This window comes from Nothobranchius furzeri, chromosome 3 (genome assembly GCF_043380555.1).
Source record: "Nothobranchius furzeri strain GRZ-AD chromosome 3, NfurGRZ-RIMD1, whole genome shotgun sequence".
NCBI lineage: Eukaryota > Metazoa > Chordata > Actinopteri > Cyprinodontiformes > Nothobranchiidae > Nothobranchius > Nothobranchius furzeri.
This window is the reverse complement of record NC_091743.1, coordinates 71,880,690-71,898,512: the sequence shown is the minus strand read 5'-3', so window position 1 is coordinate 71,898,512 and position 17,823 is coordinate 71,880,690.

The following is a 17,823-nucleotide window of genomic DNA, read 5'->3' as shown; positions in this document are numbered from 1 at the left end:
GGCAGCAGATTAAAGTGACTTAGTGAAGTTTAAAATGTATTTGTTTCACGCAAAATTTAGAAGCATCTTAAAATGATCAAAAACACCTGAATTAAACCAGGAGGAGGGAGATTATTTTGAGGTGAGTGTTTGGGACAATTTGTCAGACTTTATTTCTTCTGAAGTACAAATGTGGTGATGCATTTAAACTCCTAGTCATTATAAAATGAGTTGTTGTGTTTTTTTTCTCACAAATAGAAACTAGTTCCACTAAACCTAGATGCTTAAATTTAAAGAGTAATGTATGTTTACTTTCACAGTAACAATGTGTATTCTTTAGTGGAACCAGTTGACACAACTTGGTTGAGTAAACTTTACAATTCATTTTTTTCGGTGTAATAAAGTCCTTTTCAAATGTACTTTTTTAAATGGGGGATTAGATGTTGACTTTAAGTCTAAAATCATTTAACAAAAATATCTACTGTGCATGTCTTTAAAGGAGCGATATGTAAGATTTCTACAGTGAAATAATCACAGGAAAGTCTAATGCCTCAGTCATGTTGAAGGTTATGTTGAAACAAATTTCCTTCTCATCCGACTGGAGGGTTGTCAGGTTTTCTCCTTAAAACATTTTTTTAATTGTCTGCGTCATGCTAACAGCAGCGTCGGCATTTGTAATTTGACTATGGTAGGCAAAAAGCTCTAAAGTTGTTTAAAGAACTGAAGCAAGTAAACTGGAGCGACCCAGAAGTAATTTCTGTACCACGGCATCTTTTGTTTTACTCTAATATTGAATGAAGAAGGCTAGAGGCAAATGTTGAGCTAACAATGCTAACAACGAATTAGAAGCACATAGTCATCTCTTTTTCAGTTACCAACAACTCAATGTTACAGTGAAGTGTGTGTGTGAAGTGAATAATAACAGCCAGCTAACAAGACAGCAAACAACCACACTTCCTCGAATTTGACCATAATAAGAGTAGTAAGTGCTCCTGACCTTAAACATCCAAAAGTAATAACAGCAAATAGGACAATGTATTCATCTACTTATCAACTTACTCATCTTTGCTTGCCATCTAGAATTCTCTGGTGTTGATCCATAACTGGCAACAGCCATAAAACTCACGGATCAACAGTGAGAAAGTGATTGCAGTAATCAATTTGACCACAGAATGCCATTCTTCTTTCATTTTTACAAATTGCACCTTTAAGCTAAAGTTTCAGGGTTTAGACAGCGCTTAGAATATGATAATAATAATAAAGGTTCTTACTTCATACAAGTAAAGCATACAGTCGTCCTGTTGCCCTACTTTTATTCACTAAGCCACTGTGCAATGATTGTCTGTGCCGAGGTAAAGGCACACTATTCTAAGCACAGGCTTCACCTACCCAGTGTGTTGTGAAGGAAGCCAATAATAAGGCTGAAAGGGAAAGAAACCCTGCAGAGATCTAATCAGAGCTACACATTCTACTGTCACAAGGTCCAACATATTCTGAGTCAGACTCATCTACAGCCATTTTCAGACACCAATTTGAGCATTATCATCACTCAAGGCTTGTGCCACATTTCTTACTTTGCAAATTAAGCCAAAATCGCCCCTGACATTTGCACTGAGGCTATAATAAACGACCCCTGTAACATCTGCAGAGACAGAAATCTCACTGAGCTGGTGTTTAAACAGCAGCCACAGACAATTTCCTCCCTTGTTTTCCTTCTCTTTTTGTCCACTTCTCTTTTTTAGCCACCCAAGTTTATATTTGTACATAAATTTGTGCCCCAGGGAAATGTTAAATTCATTCCTCTGGAGTATTTGCTTGACATCAATTTATGTGGCATACAAAATCGTTTTTGCTCAATAAGCAAGAAGCAAATAAACTCCAGTAAAGAAGGTCAAACATATTCAAGACTTTTGATGCCCTGTTTTATGAAAATAAATCATGTGTCGACCTTAATATGGAAGTTCTCATAAAATGAGGTGCAAATTGTCTTGTGTTAAAACTGAAAACTTATTTCTAGCCCTTTTCAATTCCCTGCTGATGACAAAAATGAGTTAATAGTTATTAATAAACTAAACAAGTTTTGCCCTAACTTATTTAGCACACAGTTAAAATTAGGGGAACTGGGCTGGTTACCAAAGTTATTTGGCTTGAAAAGTGCATCCTTCTCTGCAGCATGGGGTTACTGCTGAGTGTGCTGATCACATTCTCCCCACCTGTTCACAGAGGGAATGACCTCTGGGAGCAGGCAGACGTCCCAGCAGGAGAGGCTTACGGTCAAGCCAAGCATAGTCAGTGTGGCGGAGCAATGACGCTATAAAAAATAAAATGATGCAGAATAGATGCTGATGCACTACATATCTGTTCTTCATCAGCAGAGTTTTTTTTTCTTTGGTTAAGAGCAAATGCACAGCAAGTAAAAAAAATGCAGTGTTACCAGGATCTTTAGATCATATCAAACTAGTCATGTATTACACATCGATGAGAAAATACAAAATGTTGGAAAAAGTTGTGATAAAAATGACATCTCACATTCTGCCTCCTCCTGCGGCTACGGAAGCTGCTAAACACCTTTAGGTTAAATTATGGCAATACACCAATAATAAAGTTAGCTGAAAGTTCAAATAAATAGGACATTTACACTCAGCTGTAACTAAAGGAAAGATTCATTTAGTCATCTGATTAAATTGGGTAAGGTGATAAAACTCTTATTTCCTTATCTGTAAAGAACTTGTGATTTAAGTTCAATGACTAAGTGGACGAACCCTCCGTGGCATCACCTGTATGTTTTCTGAAGAGCTGAATTGAGGTCCTGTGGGTGGTTCCCATCTTGGCCACCTCTTGTCACTCCCAGAAAATACAAATATGGAGCTGAGAGCAGGGCTGTGAAGGTGGAGGCAGGTGATTGACTCCCGTCAAACTCTGAGCAGATGTAGTTACGAGCTAACTGAGCTATATAGCTAATGGAGGTTGGCGGGTGCTTCTAGCCAGGAAACCGCAATTGAGCGACTCTGCTACCCTCTGCCTTCTAGACTGTAACACTTTTAACGTGAGGCCGATGTTGAGGTCTTCCCTAGAGCAAGCAGGAAGTCAAGCTGCTAGCTAGCACTGATGGCTACCTGTCAATCAAAAAAAACCACGCCCTTTGTTTTTTATAATTTCAAGCTTTACTTATATCTTAATGGATGAGTTGCAAAAAAAAATCCACCCTGCTCAGACTTATCACCTTGACCTATTAAAATTAAAATGTTTGTTGAACCAGGATGTAAACATATTTATTTCTGCTGTGAAGTTGGCATTTTAACAAGGGAGTCAATGGAAACTTGCTCCTTTGGGCCCCTAGTGGATGAGGAGGGAACTGCAGTTTTTGTGACCTGTGTTGGCTTCACTTTTGGCAGATGGAGTTTGCCCCCTAGTTTAGGTCTTGAGTGCACCTGCCACTAATAAACATACATTTATAGAACAAATTAATAAATATGGTTACAAAGCAACAGTGACTAGTATTTATTCAATTTAATTTACAACAAAATGCTTTGAGTCAGAATTGTATGATATAAATACGAAATTCTGACTGATTCTCTCCTTTGTTCTGTCTACTGTGACTTCACAAAACACCACAAAGCCTACATGAATCTATTAATCTGCAGCCAGAAGAAAAAACTTTGTAGTTTTTTTTAAAGCAAAGAAAACAGGAAGCACTGTCATGTAGAAACAAATAAAGAGCAGGAGAGCAGATGACAGAGCAGGAATTATCACATTTTCTAAAAGTGGAATAGAAAATCCCCTCAGAGCAAAAAGGATGCATTTAATGAGAATACAAAAGCAACAACCTTGACAACAAAACTGTTGTTTGGATGAACGTCTTGTGCTTTTCCTTTATTATTTTTTTTGCTGCTGGGTGAATGACGACACTTGTTTTAATTAAATGAATTTTAATCGCCAATGTAAACAAGGAAATGAGTTTGTCAAAGCAGAACTGTAGAAGTTGGTGTTTTGTACGAATATCCTATGGCAAATGAGAGAAACAAAGACTAACAAAAAACATACAAAGTTTATTTCTACTAAACGAAATAATTATGTTTAATGACTTAATTGAATGAATTTATGTAACTAACTCAATATGTGACTTCAGAAATAGGTTGTTTGCTCATGGACCGTCACCTTTACACTCATATGTTCCACTTTCAGATCACATTAAAGGGGCAATGTGGAACACCAAAGTGGCATCTAGTGTGTGGAGGTTGTAGATGCAACAATAGAAAAAGGTTTCCAGGTTTGCAGCCCATACATGAAAAATTTACCTAAACTCACTCTGGTTTTAGATCTTTTATGGGCTCAGAAGCAACTGCTTGACTTGCAGAGTTCGCCATTTTCCACAGAGCCAGCCTTGCTGTGTCAAGTGGACCGTTTGTTGACCAGCAATGCCGCCCTCTATTGGCTGGTAGATGTAAACATACACCCAGAGCCGTGTCAGTCAAAATAAATATTTTACAATTTTTTAACTAAATACAGCTTTTACAAGAAATACTGCACCTTCATTCTGCACATCGCAATATGCCTTGTGGAGGTTTTATTTTTTAAAGAATAGCTTTTTATTAAAAAGGGGGTTTACTTGTTTATTAAAGTGAGGGTCACTGCCTGGGTGGAGTTATATTTCATCCACACTTTCTGTTAGGAAAACACTTGTGAAAGAGGCGTCTCCTGGCGGACCGAGAGAGCGGCACTGAGGCAGTGGTAGATCGCAGACCCCTCAACACCCCCCCCCCCCCCCCCGCGTGTGCTGTGGGAGTTTCTCAGTCTAAAAAGGAGTTGTTAACGAGCGCGTGCGAACTCGCGCGTGCATGCACACACACACTCACACAAGGCTTACCGCTCAGGAGAAAAGCAGACACAGATTCTGCAGCATTCTGGAGGATTTCCTATTAAACACGATCATTAGATGATAAAGGGAGGAGGGCATTTTTTTTCAAGGAGGCGAGCGGCTCGCAGCGCTAATGTGTCATGTCGGCAGGTGAGTGGCTGAGCCAGGTGGAGGTGCGGCTGCCTCACCTGGAGACCAGTGCAGTGCAGCCACGTAGTAATTTGCTGATAACTTCACATTTTTCAGCTTAGCCATCAACCACAGCTGATTCTACATGAATGTGGAGCAGAGTTTTTAATTTGAAGATGGAGATATAATTATGGTTTTGGGCTGAAATATTAAATTTAAAGTAAGTTGCACTAAACTGCCACACTAATAATTACACATGTGTACAGCACCATTAGACACGCATCTATACAGGTTATCAGCAAAAAAAGTTAATTTAGGCATTGCTCGCTCTTTAAAGAGGGACTGCACACCATCAGAAAACGTAACTCCTCCCCTAGTCAAAATTTGAAAAATGCTATGAAAGTGGGCATTGCTAGGAGGCATGGAGGAGCACGGCCAAGTGTGGAGAATTTCCCGGGAGCGTAATTTGGAGTCGTAAAATATTCCATAATCAACCTTTAACTCAGTAACTGTCATGAGCCGGGGTGAGTACTCCTCATTCCCCTTAACATCAATGAGTCTCTTGCCAGGAGAGGGAGTGCCCAGCGGTTCCTGATCAGCAATTAACAGGGTGTTTCCTACTTAAGGTGGATGGAGGACGCAATTTGACGCCGGAAGATTGCCTCAGCTTGGTAGTACCCAGCCATTCGAATTTCTCTAGGTTCTCTACGATTCATGTTACTTGTGTGTTTTTGCGCTAGGTATTTTTAGATTTTGGAATTGTTGCTAACCGCCAGGAGCTGACTCTGGATTTGTTCCCTCCTTCAGGATTCCTGTGTTTTTTCTCTGGTCGCAAGCTTTTGGATACTTACCTCAGGACTCCAGGATTTGGATACTCAGAACTCTGGACCATTTCACCGATCTCCATAACTCTCCTCTCACATCTCAACTCAGTGCCCCATCCACCAGGACGCCCCGCTGACCTCCACCTGTGCTCCCTCTCCTGCGCTCCCCCGGCTTTCAACCTGCTCCCTCCTCCAGCCAGCAACTCACGTCCTACTGTAAGTTCTGCTGAACTATTCTATCCAGAAATGAACTTCAGAAACTAAGACTTTGCTCACCAGTGTTCTCCCTCCTCCAGACGCTGAGCTCTCGTAGCAGCACCAGCCACAGACAATTCTGTGCATCCTCAGTTTCCTTTTCTACAAATGAAATTATTTTATTTTAACCCCGTTCTGGTTTGTGTTGTGTTCTGCATATCTTGGATTTGGCGCCTTCCCCCAAACATGACAGTAACTCAACAATCTGTTCTTTTATTTCAGTCACAAAAACGTTTTTGTCACTTCTGATCAGAAGATGTGAAAACACACGAAAGATTTGATCGTTTTTTTAACTAATTCAATCAAAAGGAGCTTTTTGAAAATGCTGACACAAAGAGATATAACGGAAGATTTTGCAATGAACACTAAACACGTAGTGGTTGATGTGAAGACAAAGAGCCTTACAATGAAAGCTATGCAAAAGAAAAGCATTTTGATTTATGATTCAGGGATTTACGTCAAAGCTATACAGTTTCTCAATATGATTTTCCTCAGAAATCCATCTACAAATGACTCAGATGACAGTTTTTTAGAACAAAAAGCAGCATTTTAGAGATAACAGGCTCTACATTAGAAATATAACTTCATATGACGTGACAAGACTGGAGGAGAATCATTTTATGATCCCAAAGCTATGTTTCTGCTGAATAGTGAATTAAATACTTAAAGCTCTGATTATATTGCTGTCACATAAACACTATAAGAAGCTGTGGTAAGTTTTTTTTAAAAATTGAAACTCACTTATTAGAAGCAAAGGATTTATACTTCTGTGGACTCTGTTGGTGATTTTTGCTGCTGTTCTAGTTTTCAGCAGCTATGTTGACAGCTCCTGTTGTTGCATCACACAACAGAACTGCTTCTAAGACAGAAACACCTGCAGCTCAGGTAGCAAATAAAAGCATCAGATTTGAGAGTTATCTAACTGGCCTTCGTAAAGACACAACACAGAACTGGAGGATCCAGCCGTTAAAAACTGTGTTCTGTTGTTTTACCTTTCAGACATATCCTTCTTGCTGTGAGCTCCGGTTGCCGAACTCATGTTCAAATCCTACAAAGTCAGAAATAAAAAGCTTCTACACCATATGATATATCATATATGGTATCGTACCGCACCGCACCACTTCCTGTGTATTTTAGTGTAGCAATTAAAACATGTTAATTATGACCAAAAGATGTGATGATTCCTTATAAATATGAAATATCAATCGGATTGATCTTTTAATGTTTAGTCAGACGGTTCTACAGTTCTTTGCTTATTCAGGGACCATAAACACACTTTAGTCAGTATATAGTTTATAAAACGAATTTCATTCTTTTTAAATTCAATTCAAGTTTATTTACATAACGCCAAATCACGGCAAGTCGTCTCAAGGCACTTCACATAATAAACATTCCAATTCAGGTCAGTTCATTAAGCCAATCAGAAAAAATGTTTCCTATATAAGGAACCCAGCAAATTGCATCAAGTCACTGACTAGTGTCAGTGACTATACAGCAATGCTCATTCTAAGCAAGCATAAAGCGACAGTGGAGAGGAAAACTCCCTTTTAACAGGAAGAAACCTCCAGAGGATCCTTGCTCAGTATAAGCAGCCATCCTCCACAACTCACTGGGGATTGAGAAGACAGAACACACACACACACGCACACACACCAAGCAATGTGTCCATGGTTACACCGTGATTGCTTAGAAAATATTCTATTTGGCGAGAGATAAACTTTATTGTATTTATCCTAGTGGATCTATAATTAAATTGATAAACTAGCAGTAGCACATCCAATGTCAAGGAAACAAAAAGTTATTATCAGGAGAGGGAGAACGTTTAAGTGGTTAGCAGCAGTGTGCTAGTCGATGGCCCCCTCCACGAGGCCACCACAGCTCAGCAGAACATCATTGTAGCTTCTTCTGGGGAGAAAAACACTTAGAGAAAAATAAAGTTAATAGCTGAAGTAGCAGGAAATAATACAGTTAAAGAGCAGATTGTAGAAGAAAGTAGTAGAGTGTGAAAAGTGGTCAGTGTATCCTCCAGCAGTCTAAGCCTATAGCAGCATAACTACAGAGATAACTCTGATAGCCTAGCCTTTTTAGATGGAGGCATGTTGGAGGCAGGGCAAGGGAGAGCCATCTTTACTGACTGTACACTTCACCTCCCTCTACTCCCCCACTTGTCCAGATTTAGGCTAACATCAGATTTTAACCATAGGCCCTATCAAAAATGTTTTGAGCCTATTCTTAAAAGTAGACAAGGTGTCTGCCTCACGGACTAAGACTGGGAGCTGGTTCCACAGGAGAGGAGCCTGATAACTAAAAGATCTGCCTCCCATCCTAATTTTAGATATTCTGGGAAACACCAGTAGACCTGCAGTCTGAGAGCGAAGTGCTCGGTTAGGAACATATGGAACAATCAGATCACTGATGTATGATGGAGCTTGATTATTAAGAGCTTTATATGTGAGAAGAAGGATCTTAAAATCTATTCTGAATTTAACAGGTAGCCATTGTAGGGAAGCTAAGACAGGAGAGATATGATATCTCTTTTTAATTCTCGTCATAAATCTAGCGGCAGCATTTTGGAAAAGCTGAAGACTTTTAACTACATTCTGTGGACTTCCTGAGAGTAATGAATTACAGTAATCCAGTCTTGATGTAATAAATGCCATAATTAGTTTTTCAGCATCACTCCTGGAAAGGATGCTTCTAATCTTAGCAATATTCCGTAGGTGGAAAAAGAAAATCCTACAAACCTGATTAATCTGGGATTTGAATCACATGTCCTGGTCAAAGATAACACCAAGGTTCCTTACTTTGTTCTCGGAGACTAATTTAATGCCATTCAGGTCAGGTGATTGACTAAGCAATTTCCTTTTCTGGATTTCTGGTCCAAAGATGAGAACTTCTGTCTTGTCTTGATTTAAAGGAGACATAACATGAAAAACCCACTTTTTTATCCGTTAACACAGTGTGTTTCACATTTTAAGTGTCTAAGTGAGCAAAAAGGCTTATATTATTCACTGGAGTTGCTATTCAGATATTTAATAATTAAGTTTTGGGAATATTTGTCCACCCGTTCAGTTTTTCAAATTGTCTATTACATCAGTAATTTATTTCGTCAGGATAACTACCAAATATGGTAATGGCCCTTGGCTAAACACAGAGCCAATCCGCCATTTTTTCATCTCGCTAAGATTTTTTGTAGTCCTATTGGAAAAATGCAGAATGTCTGGTTATTTTAGCCACACACAGCTCAAAACTGTTCCTCGTTTTAAGGAAGGGTGGTGGGGCAGTATTTAAACCCAGGAGCTGATGACACTACTGCTAAAAAAAACAGAAGAAAAAGTAGTGTGTGTGTTTGTGTGCGTTTGTGTGTGTGTGTGTGTGTGCGTGCGTGCGCGCGCGCGCGCGGTTCGTTCGTGTCTCCTGGCTAGTAAGTACTGAGGGCTTCATCTATCTAAAAGGAGTCATTTCCATCTGAATGTGACAGCACCGGGACACAGCAGCAGAGCGGTAAGCTTCATATAACTCTAAAATGTCGACAAACTTTACTTTAGGTTTACGGGCATTAGCAGCACTAAAGCGTTAGCATCCGGCTTGCTATCGCTAGCACAGTATGCTAGTAAAGTTAGCACCCAGATTAATGTGGATTTGGCTGATTTTCGTGGAATAAAACGTGATTTCTGATCAACGCCTTCTTTTACACCAGATTTACATCCACTGATTGTAGCAGCAGAGAGCCTGTGTGTTATTTTACGTGAGTGTGATGTAATCTTAGCATCCAGTAAATAAAGTCCCAGTAAATAAAGTCCCATATCAGCTAAAATGCAGCGTGACAAAGTCATTAAAGTGCGTCAACACAGTGGATTTAATAGAGTTTTAAAGAACAATCTCTGAGTGGAGTGAGGTTAGTTTTTTGTCTCACTGCAGATATAAAAACGAACTCTGCATCAGTCAGACGCAGCAAAGCTCACCGTCTGTATGAGCGTGAGCATCGGAAAGCTGATCAAATCAGCTGTAAAATAATTAAAACAAAGTAAAAATGTTCCTTTGCTTTTTACAGTCCACATCCAGAAGACTGGAGCCGTGTTTCACTGACAGGCTGTCAGACTAACGCCCTGATGAGCTCAGCTGGGACAAACTGGTCTGATGTTTAGGTAAGTGAAGATCTGCTTCTCCAAGTCCTTGAGATGCTAGTAAAAATAATTTAGCCAGCTTGCTAATGTTACTTTTCTTCTCCTCTAAGGAACACAGAACGCTCAGATGTTGGAGCTCACGTCACCTACTGAGGAAGGAGACCCACCAGTAAAGAGACGGTCTGGACCAGACCTAAGTGAGTGATGACACACCTCAGCCACCCTCATCATTAAGAACACCTCACCCCCTGAATCACTCCGTCTGATGACAGCAGAGTGATTTATTTGATGTTTTACTTGTTTAGTCTGTTTAGAAATTATTGAATTACATTATTTTCTGTAATCGACCATCTGATCTGGATGTGTGCAGAATAACTTTCCCCAAATTCAGCAGCAGCTGGCCTACAAAAACAGCTGCAGCATGTAGTAAGTCTGTCTGCACTGCTCTCTAATGAGCTTCCTTTCATAAGGAATCATTTGTATAATTTTAGTGTCACTATTTTATTACATTTGTAAGAATATGAAGTCACTGCAGCAACACAAACGTGACTATAAACATGAAAGCTAAAGAAACAACTTTCCTAAAGCTGCTTGTAAACAAAATATGTCACTAATGTTATTGTCTATCATTGCAGAATATGGCGATGACATCATGGAACTGGTCTTTGGAAAAGTTTTCCCTGAACCAACTCGGTTTCTAGATGAGGTAGAGAAGATCTGCATCTCACCAACTCTCTGGCCTCAGTATTCAGACAACGGAGGTCTCCCACTGTTATCCAGGACCAGTTTGAAGCCCACATACTGCCCCTCCCTCATCATCAGGAAACATCAATCCGTATCCTGAGGACAACAGAAGACGGCAGGAGGACAGGAACTCTGAGACCTAGATACCACAGCACCGGGACACAAAGCACCTGTGTGCACAACGCCTGTTTAACTACTAAAACCTGTTTATTATATTGTTCTACTTATTTGCTGTGAGGTTAATACTTAGAAAATTTGTATTTTAATGTAAACAATAAAAAAATCACTGATTGTATGTTTTCTTTTAGATGTAATGGTCCAAACTCCGCCTTGTAGACATTTATTGCATCCTGTAGGTAAATACACAGAACAGGCTCAGGTCCAGGATGACCCAGCATGCTCTTCTTCCATTCTGGCTGTTAGGAATTGTATCAATAACTCAATGCCTACTGATGTTTCCACCTAACTGTATTTATTTAGAATGCAGGTAAGATTTAACTATATTTGTTAGCAAAGCAGACTGATCTTGGGAATTTCACTGCAGCACTGATGTCCACCTCTCTGTACACATTAGAGAGAATTACCACTTTACAGCTAAACACATTTAATAAAGATATAGGCTACGCATTGCAGACAATAAAAACAAAGTTCTAAGCATTAGAATTATAATCACATTAAAGAACATTTGGAGGAATGTTCTTTATTTTTGACTAGAATCTCAAATCTTTAAATTAAAATGTAACTGCTTTTTATCCATTTTCAGCCATTAAGACACCCAATATTAAATAAGACTACTTATAAAATTATTTATAATTATATGTATGTATATATATATATATAGATAGATAGAGATCTTAATAAAATATATTTTTAATGGTGTTTTAATGAGCTGTATCTTTTTTTTAAAACATTTTTATAGAAATAAATAAGCAAGCAGCATTCCTTGTGTGTGTGCGCGTGCCTGCTCGCTTGTCCCGTCGGCCGTGACGGATGTGTGTGTGTGTGTGTGTGTGTGTGCGCACGTGCCTGCTCACTTGTCCCTCCGTCGGCCGTGACGGGTGTGTGTGAGTGACTACAGACAAATGCATGAGAGAATTAGCAGCCTTGAAACAGCTTGATTAACTACTCTCCCCACATGTTTTAAAAATGCTAATATGCTATGCTAAATCTGCTATGCTAAATAATGATTTCTCTATAGAACTACAAAGTCCGGCTGGGGGAGGAGAGTACAGGTCTGCACTATGGAGGGGGGCGGAGTTTACAGCTCCTTCTCCAGTTTAAAGAGACAGTACCCAAAAACGGCTCGTTCTCAAGACTCTCCTCAGAACAGGGGTAGATGAGGGTCTGTAGAGCAACAATAATGAGGAAATCAGACCAAAGAACTGCAGTTCCACTGTATTTAGACCCCCAACTGAAGGATTTAGATGTAAAAAGGAATAACTTAAAAGCATGTTATGTCTCCTTTAAAAGCAAAAAGTTTAGAGTCATCCAATTTTTGATGTCCTCAAGACAAGCCTGTAATCTACCCAACCGATTAGGTTCATCAGGGTTAATGATAAATATAACTGAGTATCGTCAGCATAACAGTGAAAGTTTATCCTAGCTGGAAACTGAATGAACCGGGAAGTAATTCTTGTTTTATTAAACTACTTTGTTATGATTTCTGGCCAAGTTTGGCAAATCAGAATTTGACACGTTTCTGAGTAGTTACATCATCCCTCAGAAAGCCACGCCTTCCTTCAGATACACTTTGTGAATGAGAATGATCACAACTCTTATGTGAGGTGAATATTGACCTTAATATGTATCTTATTGTAATGTGTATGAGTGTAAACAATGATTAACTTGTTAAGTCAAACACAAACTAATTTGTGATATAAATGGATAATTGTAAGAGCAATATTCATTTTAAAGCCATCATTGACATAGGCACAGATTATTCATCCGTTTGATTTAAACATCTTGTTCATTCAGCACATATGATTATTGTAAGCTTATGAGTTGTAAAGTCATGGAGTCTTCCCTTATTCAGAGTGAAGAATGTTGATGTCTGGCTTTCACGCAGAGAGTGCAGGACCCTTGGGAGAGGATGCTTGTCTGGACGTTTGTCTTCACGCATGGAAACATGCTCTGAGCAGAACCTTCTGGGCTTGGAAGGCCAAATAGAAAGTGGATTTATTTCTGTAGATGAAAGGTTATTATGCTGATCAATATATAGGTGAAAATTGACCCTTTTGGTGTGTTACATTAGACACAATTTTTATGGTTAAATGTAATGAGGCCAACAATATTTTTCAACAACTGGGCATCATTTAATTAATTTTCTACAATATTTTCATGGATATTTCCAGACATTGGTTAAAAAAAACCTACACATTGTCACTTTAAACACTCATCAGTGCAGCAGATAGGTAAAAGGTTTACATTAAAAAGTGAAAAGTAGATAATTGGACCTTTCTTAGATTTCACATTCTGAATTTACTTGAGTTATGAAGAGAAATATATGTTAAAGGAGCTAGTAAAAGGTTTATGTTACAGCAGACACCTTTGAGAAGTAGGGAACACACCTGTTTATTGACAAGGGCCACATTCCAACTCATGCACATGCTCATTGCTCTCTGAAAAATAGTCTCTAACATAACTTTCTCTAAATGGAATGCAGCCCTGTGCCTTCCCCACTCTTTCAAGTCAACCTTTCCACTGAAAAAATGTTTAATCAGGTGCAAAATTATCTTAAATTTTATGCAATGAAGTTTTTCACAAGCAAATATTTTTTGGGGCATTTCTTTAAAACATTTAGTGTTGGTGACAAAGAAACACATAAAGTTACACTGTTCCTTTAAAACGTAGGCATCTTTCTTTGCTTTTAGGAAATAATCCAAATAGTCAGAATTATTAGATTTAAGTCAAATTCCATAATAATCTGAGATTTTCTCACTTTCAGCAGAATGAAACATTCTTACATGCATGTTGCAAATTGTCTGAAATCATTGAGTTTAACCTGAAAACGGCACGTTGTTTGTCGTCGTCGTCGTCGTCTTCCTCCGCTTATCCGGGTCCGGGTCGCGGGGGCAGCATCCCAACTAGGGAGCTCCAGGCCGTCCTCTCCCCGGCCTTGTCCACCAGCTCCTCCGGCAGGACCCCAAGGCGTTCCCGGACCAGATTGGAGATGTAACTTCTCCAACGTGTCCTGGGTCGACCCGGGGGCCTTCTGCCGGCAGGACATGCCCGAAACACCTCCCCGGGGAGGCGTCCAGGAGGCATCCTGACCAGATGCCCAAACCACCTCAACTGGCTCCTTTCGATCCGGAGGAGCAGCGGTTCTACTCCGAGTCCCTCCCGAATGTCCGAGCTCCTCACCCTATCTCTAAGGCTGAGCCCGGCCACCCTACGGAGGAAACTCATTTCGGCCGCTTGTATCCGCGATCTCGTTCTTTCGGTCATTACCCAAAGCTCATGACCATAGGTGAGGATTGGGACGTAGATCGACCGGTAAATCGAGAGCCTGGCTTTCTGGCTCAGCTCCCTCTTCCCCACGACAGATCGGCTCAGCGTCCGCATCACTGCAGACGCCGAACCAATCCGCCTGTCGATCTCCCGATCCCTCCTACCCTCACTCGTGAACAAGACCCCGAGATACTTAAACTCCTCCACTTGAGGTAGGACCTCTCCCCCGACCCGGAGGTGGCAAGCCACCCTTTTCCGGTCGAGAACCATGGTCTCAGATTTGGAGGTGCTGATCCTCATCCCAGCCGCTTCACATTCGGCCGCGAACCTACCCAGCAAGAGCTGAAGGTCAGAGCTGGATGAAGCTAGGAGGACCACATCATCCGCAAAAAGCAGAGACGAGATTCTCCTGCCACCAAACTCGACACACTCCACACCACGGCTGCGTCTAGAAATTCTGTCCATAAAAGTGATGAACAGAACCGGTGACAAAGGGCAGCCCTGGCGGAGTCCAACCCTCACTGGGAACAGGTCCGACTTACTACCGGCTATGCGGACCAAACTCACGCTCCTCTGGTAAAGGGACTGAATGGCCCTTAACAGAAAGCCACCCACCCCATACTCCTGGAGCGTCCCCCACAGGGTGCCCCTGGGGACACGGTCATAAGCCTTCTCCAAATCCACAAAGCACATGTGGATTGGTTGGGCAAACTCCCATGCCCCCTCCATCACCCTTGCAAGGGTATAGAGCTGGTCCACAGTTCCACGGCCAGGACGAAAACCACATTGCTCCTCCTCTATCCGAGATTCAACTATCGATCGGACCCTCCTCTCCAGTACCTTGGCGTAGACCTTTCCAGGGAGGCTGAGGAGTGTGATCCCCCTATAGTTGGAACACACCCTCAGGTCACCCTTCTTAAAGATGGGGACCACCACCCCGGTCTGCCACTCCCTAGGAACTGCCCCCGATGACCACGCAATGTTGTAGAGACGTGTCAACCATGACAGCCCTACAACATCCATAGCCTTGAGATACCCAGGACGAACCTCATCCGCCCCCGGGGCTCCGCCGCTGTGTAGTTGTTTGACTACCTCAGCAACTTCTGCCCCCGTTGTTTGTGTGTTTTTAAATAAAAGAAAACATCTGTTTGTTACAAAATTATCCAAGAAAGCAATTTATTAACTCAGAATGATGCAGAATGAAAGATAATTATTCATTGCTTTCCAGTACAATCCTCCGTTTCAGGAATGTCTCTCAAAACGTAAAGATAATGGGTGCAAGCTGGTTGTAGCCTTGTGTGTGTGTGTGTTTCGACAAACTGAGTAACGTAAGAGCCTCTTGTTTCTATTATTTTACACACTGAGGTGTTGACGCTTCAGAGTGAAAGGTTTTAATGGCTTTCAGTTATTATTCTATGTTATGACAGCTTGATTGGGCCTGCAGTCGTCTTTCATTGCTGCTTGGTTTGCATGCATCTCGCCTTGCCTCCTTCCACAGCTTTGAAATGTTATGGTAATTTTCATGAAGTAGATTGCATCTCGCTGGTTGCTCCACTTGGGTCCCGTCTGTGAGAGAAAGCCCTGAGCAACTGCATAATAATCATAATGAACACATCAGAACAATGCCAGAGCTAAACATCACGTACGGCGACACACCGGAGCCATCTGAATGACCGCTGTGGTTACCAAAGTAACTAATTGCAAACGCTGATGAAGCTGTGGATCTGTTTGCCCTCAGGTGCTGTGCTTCCATTATAGCTTCAGTTTGTACTAATATACCAAAACTCTGCACCTCTGTGGAGTGTAGAGCGAAATTTTCCAGTCAGGTTTGTAATTAGGTTTAGAGCCACTGGAGTTGTAAAACTAAAAAATTGAGTCAAAGGCCCTCTGGACAGCTTCTTCCTGGTGTGATGGAAACTCGTGGTTTACATTTCCCAATAAACACACCGGTTCTCCTGTCTTTGCACGCCAATATCCTTCCCCTGCTGGGATTAGATTTCAGCGCAGCCTTCAGGGATGCTATTTTAGGTTTCCTCAGCTGTGGTTTTGATTGCATGTAGTGACCTGACCAGCTGAATTAAAAGGTGAGAGGTTGAAAACAAAGAAAAATAAAGAACTAAATGCAAATTAGTAAAGCTGGATGATTGAAGCATTACTTTTATTTTGATAACTGAACATTTCCAGAAATCACGACAGGAGTCTCTCAAGGCACTTCCCAAAGTAAACGTTCTAATTGGTTCATTAAGCCAATTAGTAAAAAGTTTCCTACATAAGGAACCCAGCTGATTGCATCGAGTCGATGACTAGAGAGACCTGTTCAGCTGAAATTTGTGATTCCAACAAGAGAATAAAAACTACTCAATAGAAGTTCAGAACTAAGTTCAACAATTTTGTTGATCAAAATAAACATTTAGATATTTTTTAATTCAACTGCACTTGATGCTTGCTTTCCTCCTTTGTTTTGTTCCATTTTTCATTAGTAAAATGTTCTAACCCCATCAGACTGACCATTTTTACACAAACACCTGGTCTGAGTAGGAATTCTAGTGCAGTGTATTGTTGCATCCATTAAAAATCCAGGGAATAATATTGAACAATATAATAATTAATTAAAACTGACAGAGAAAATGAAAACAGGTTGTTTTGTTTTGAGTTTTGCGTGGTGAAGTCACAAACCTGCTTGCTTTAATCTGGTTGTAAATTAGGATTCAATGAGCGGTTTCCAATCAGGGCGCCATAATGAGGTTTTCCAAAGAGACTGCTGTCCTGTTGCTTACAGAAGTAGCTAACCTGTGGCTTTTTCTCTCGCCAATCTCACTCCAGAGTTATGAGCGAACAAGTGCTGCTCTAAAAGGAATGATTACTCTGATTTGGACAGCATCTTGAAGTCCAATTCACAACTGCCCTCGAATTAGACCTGTGGGGTGCTGATAACAACTCAGTTATGCATTCACAGTCCACAGCAAAATGCTAAAAACCTGGCTCATAATGCTAGTAGTGATGTTTGCTGCACACATCCAGAATGTGATGCCATCATTTATTTTAGTGTGCGCTTCTTTGAATGAAGGCATTCAAATAATCTGAATTATTCAGATTCCCTCCAGCTCCGGATGCATCTGCACACCTACTGCTGGCACTGTTTATGTTCATACTTTACCTCTGGTGCAGGTTGTCACATTTCTGTTTGTTTGTTTTTCTTCAGGCTTGTTTGTATATATTTTTTCTCCAACTACAACATTGTGGTGCATATGTGTGTTTGTGCCTGACAGTGTAGCTGCCATCTGGTCAGCCCAGAGGGAGTCCAGCAGCTACTGGGTCATGACAGGTAGACTGTCTGTCATCTCCAACTCATCTCCATCCCAACAAACGACAAATAATGAGACAGGGAGACAGCTGGCCGATGGATCCTGGGAGCCCACCCCCCCACCCCCCCTTCCCTCACCTCACAGACACACACAGA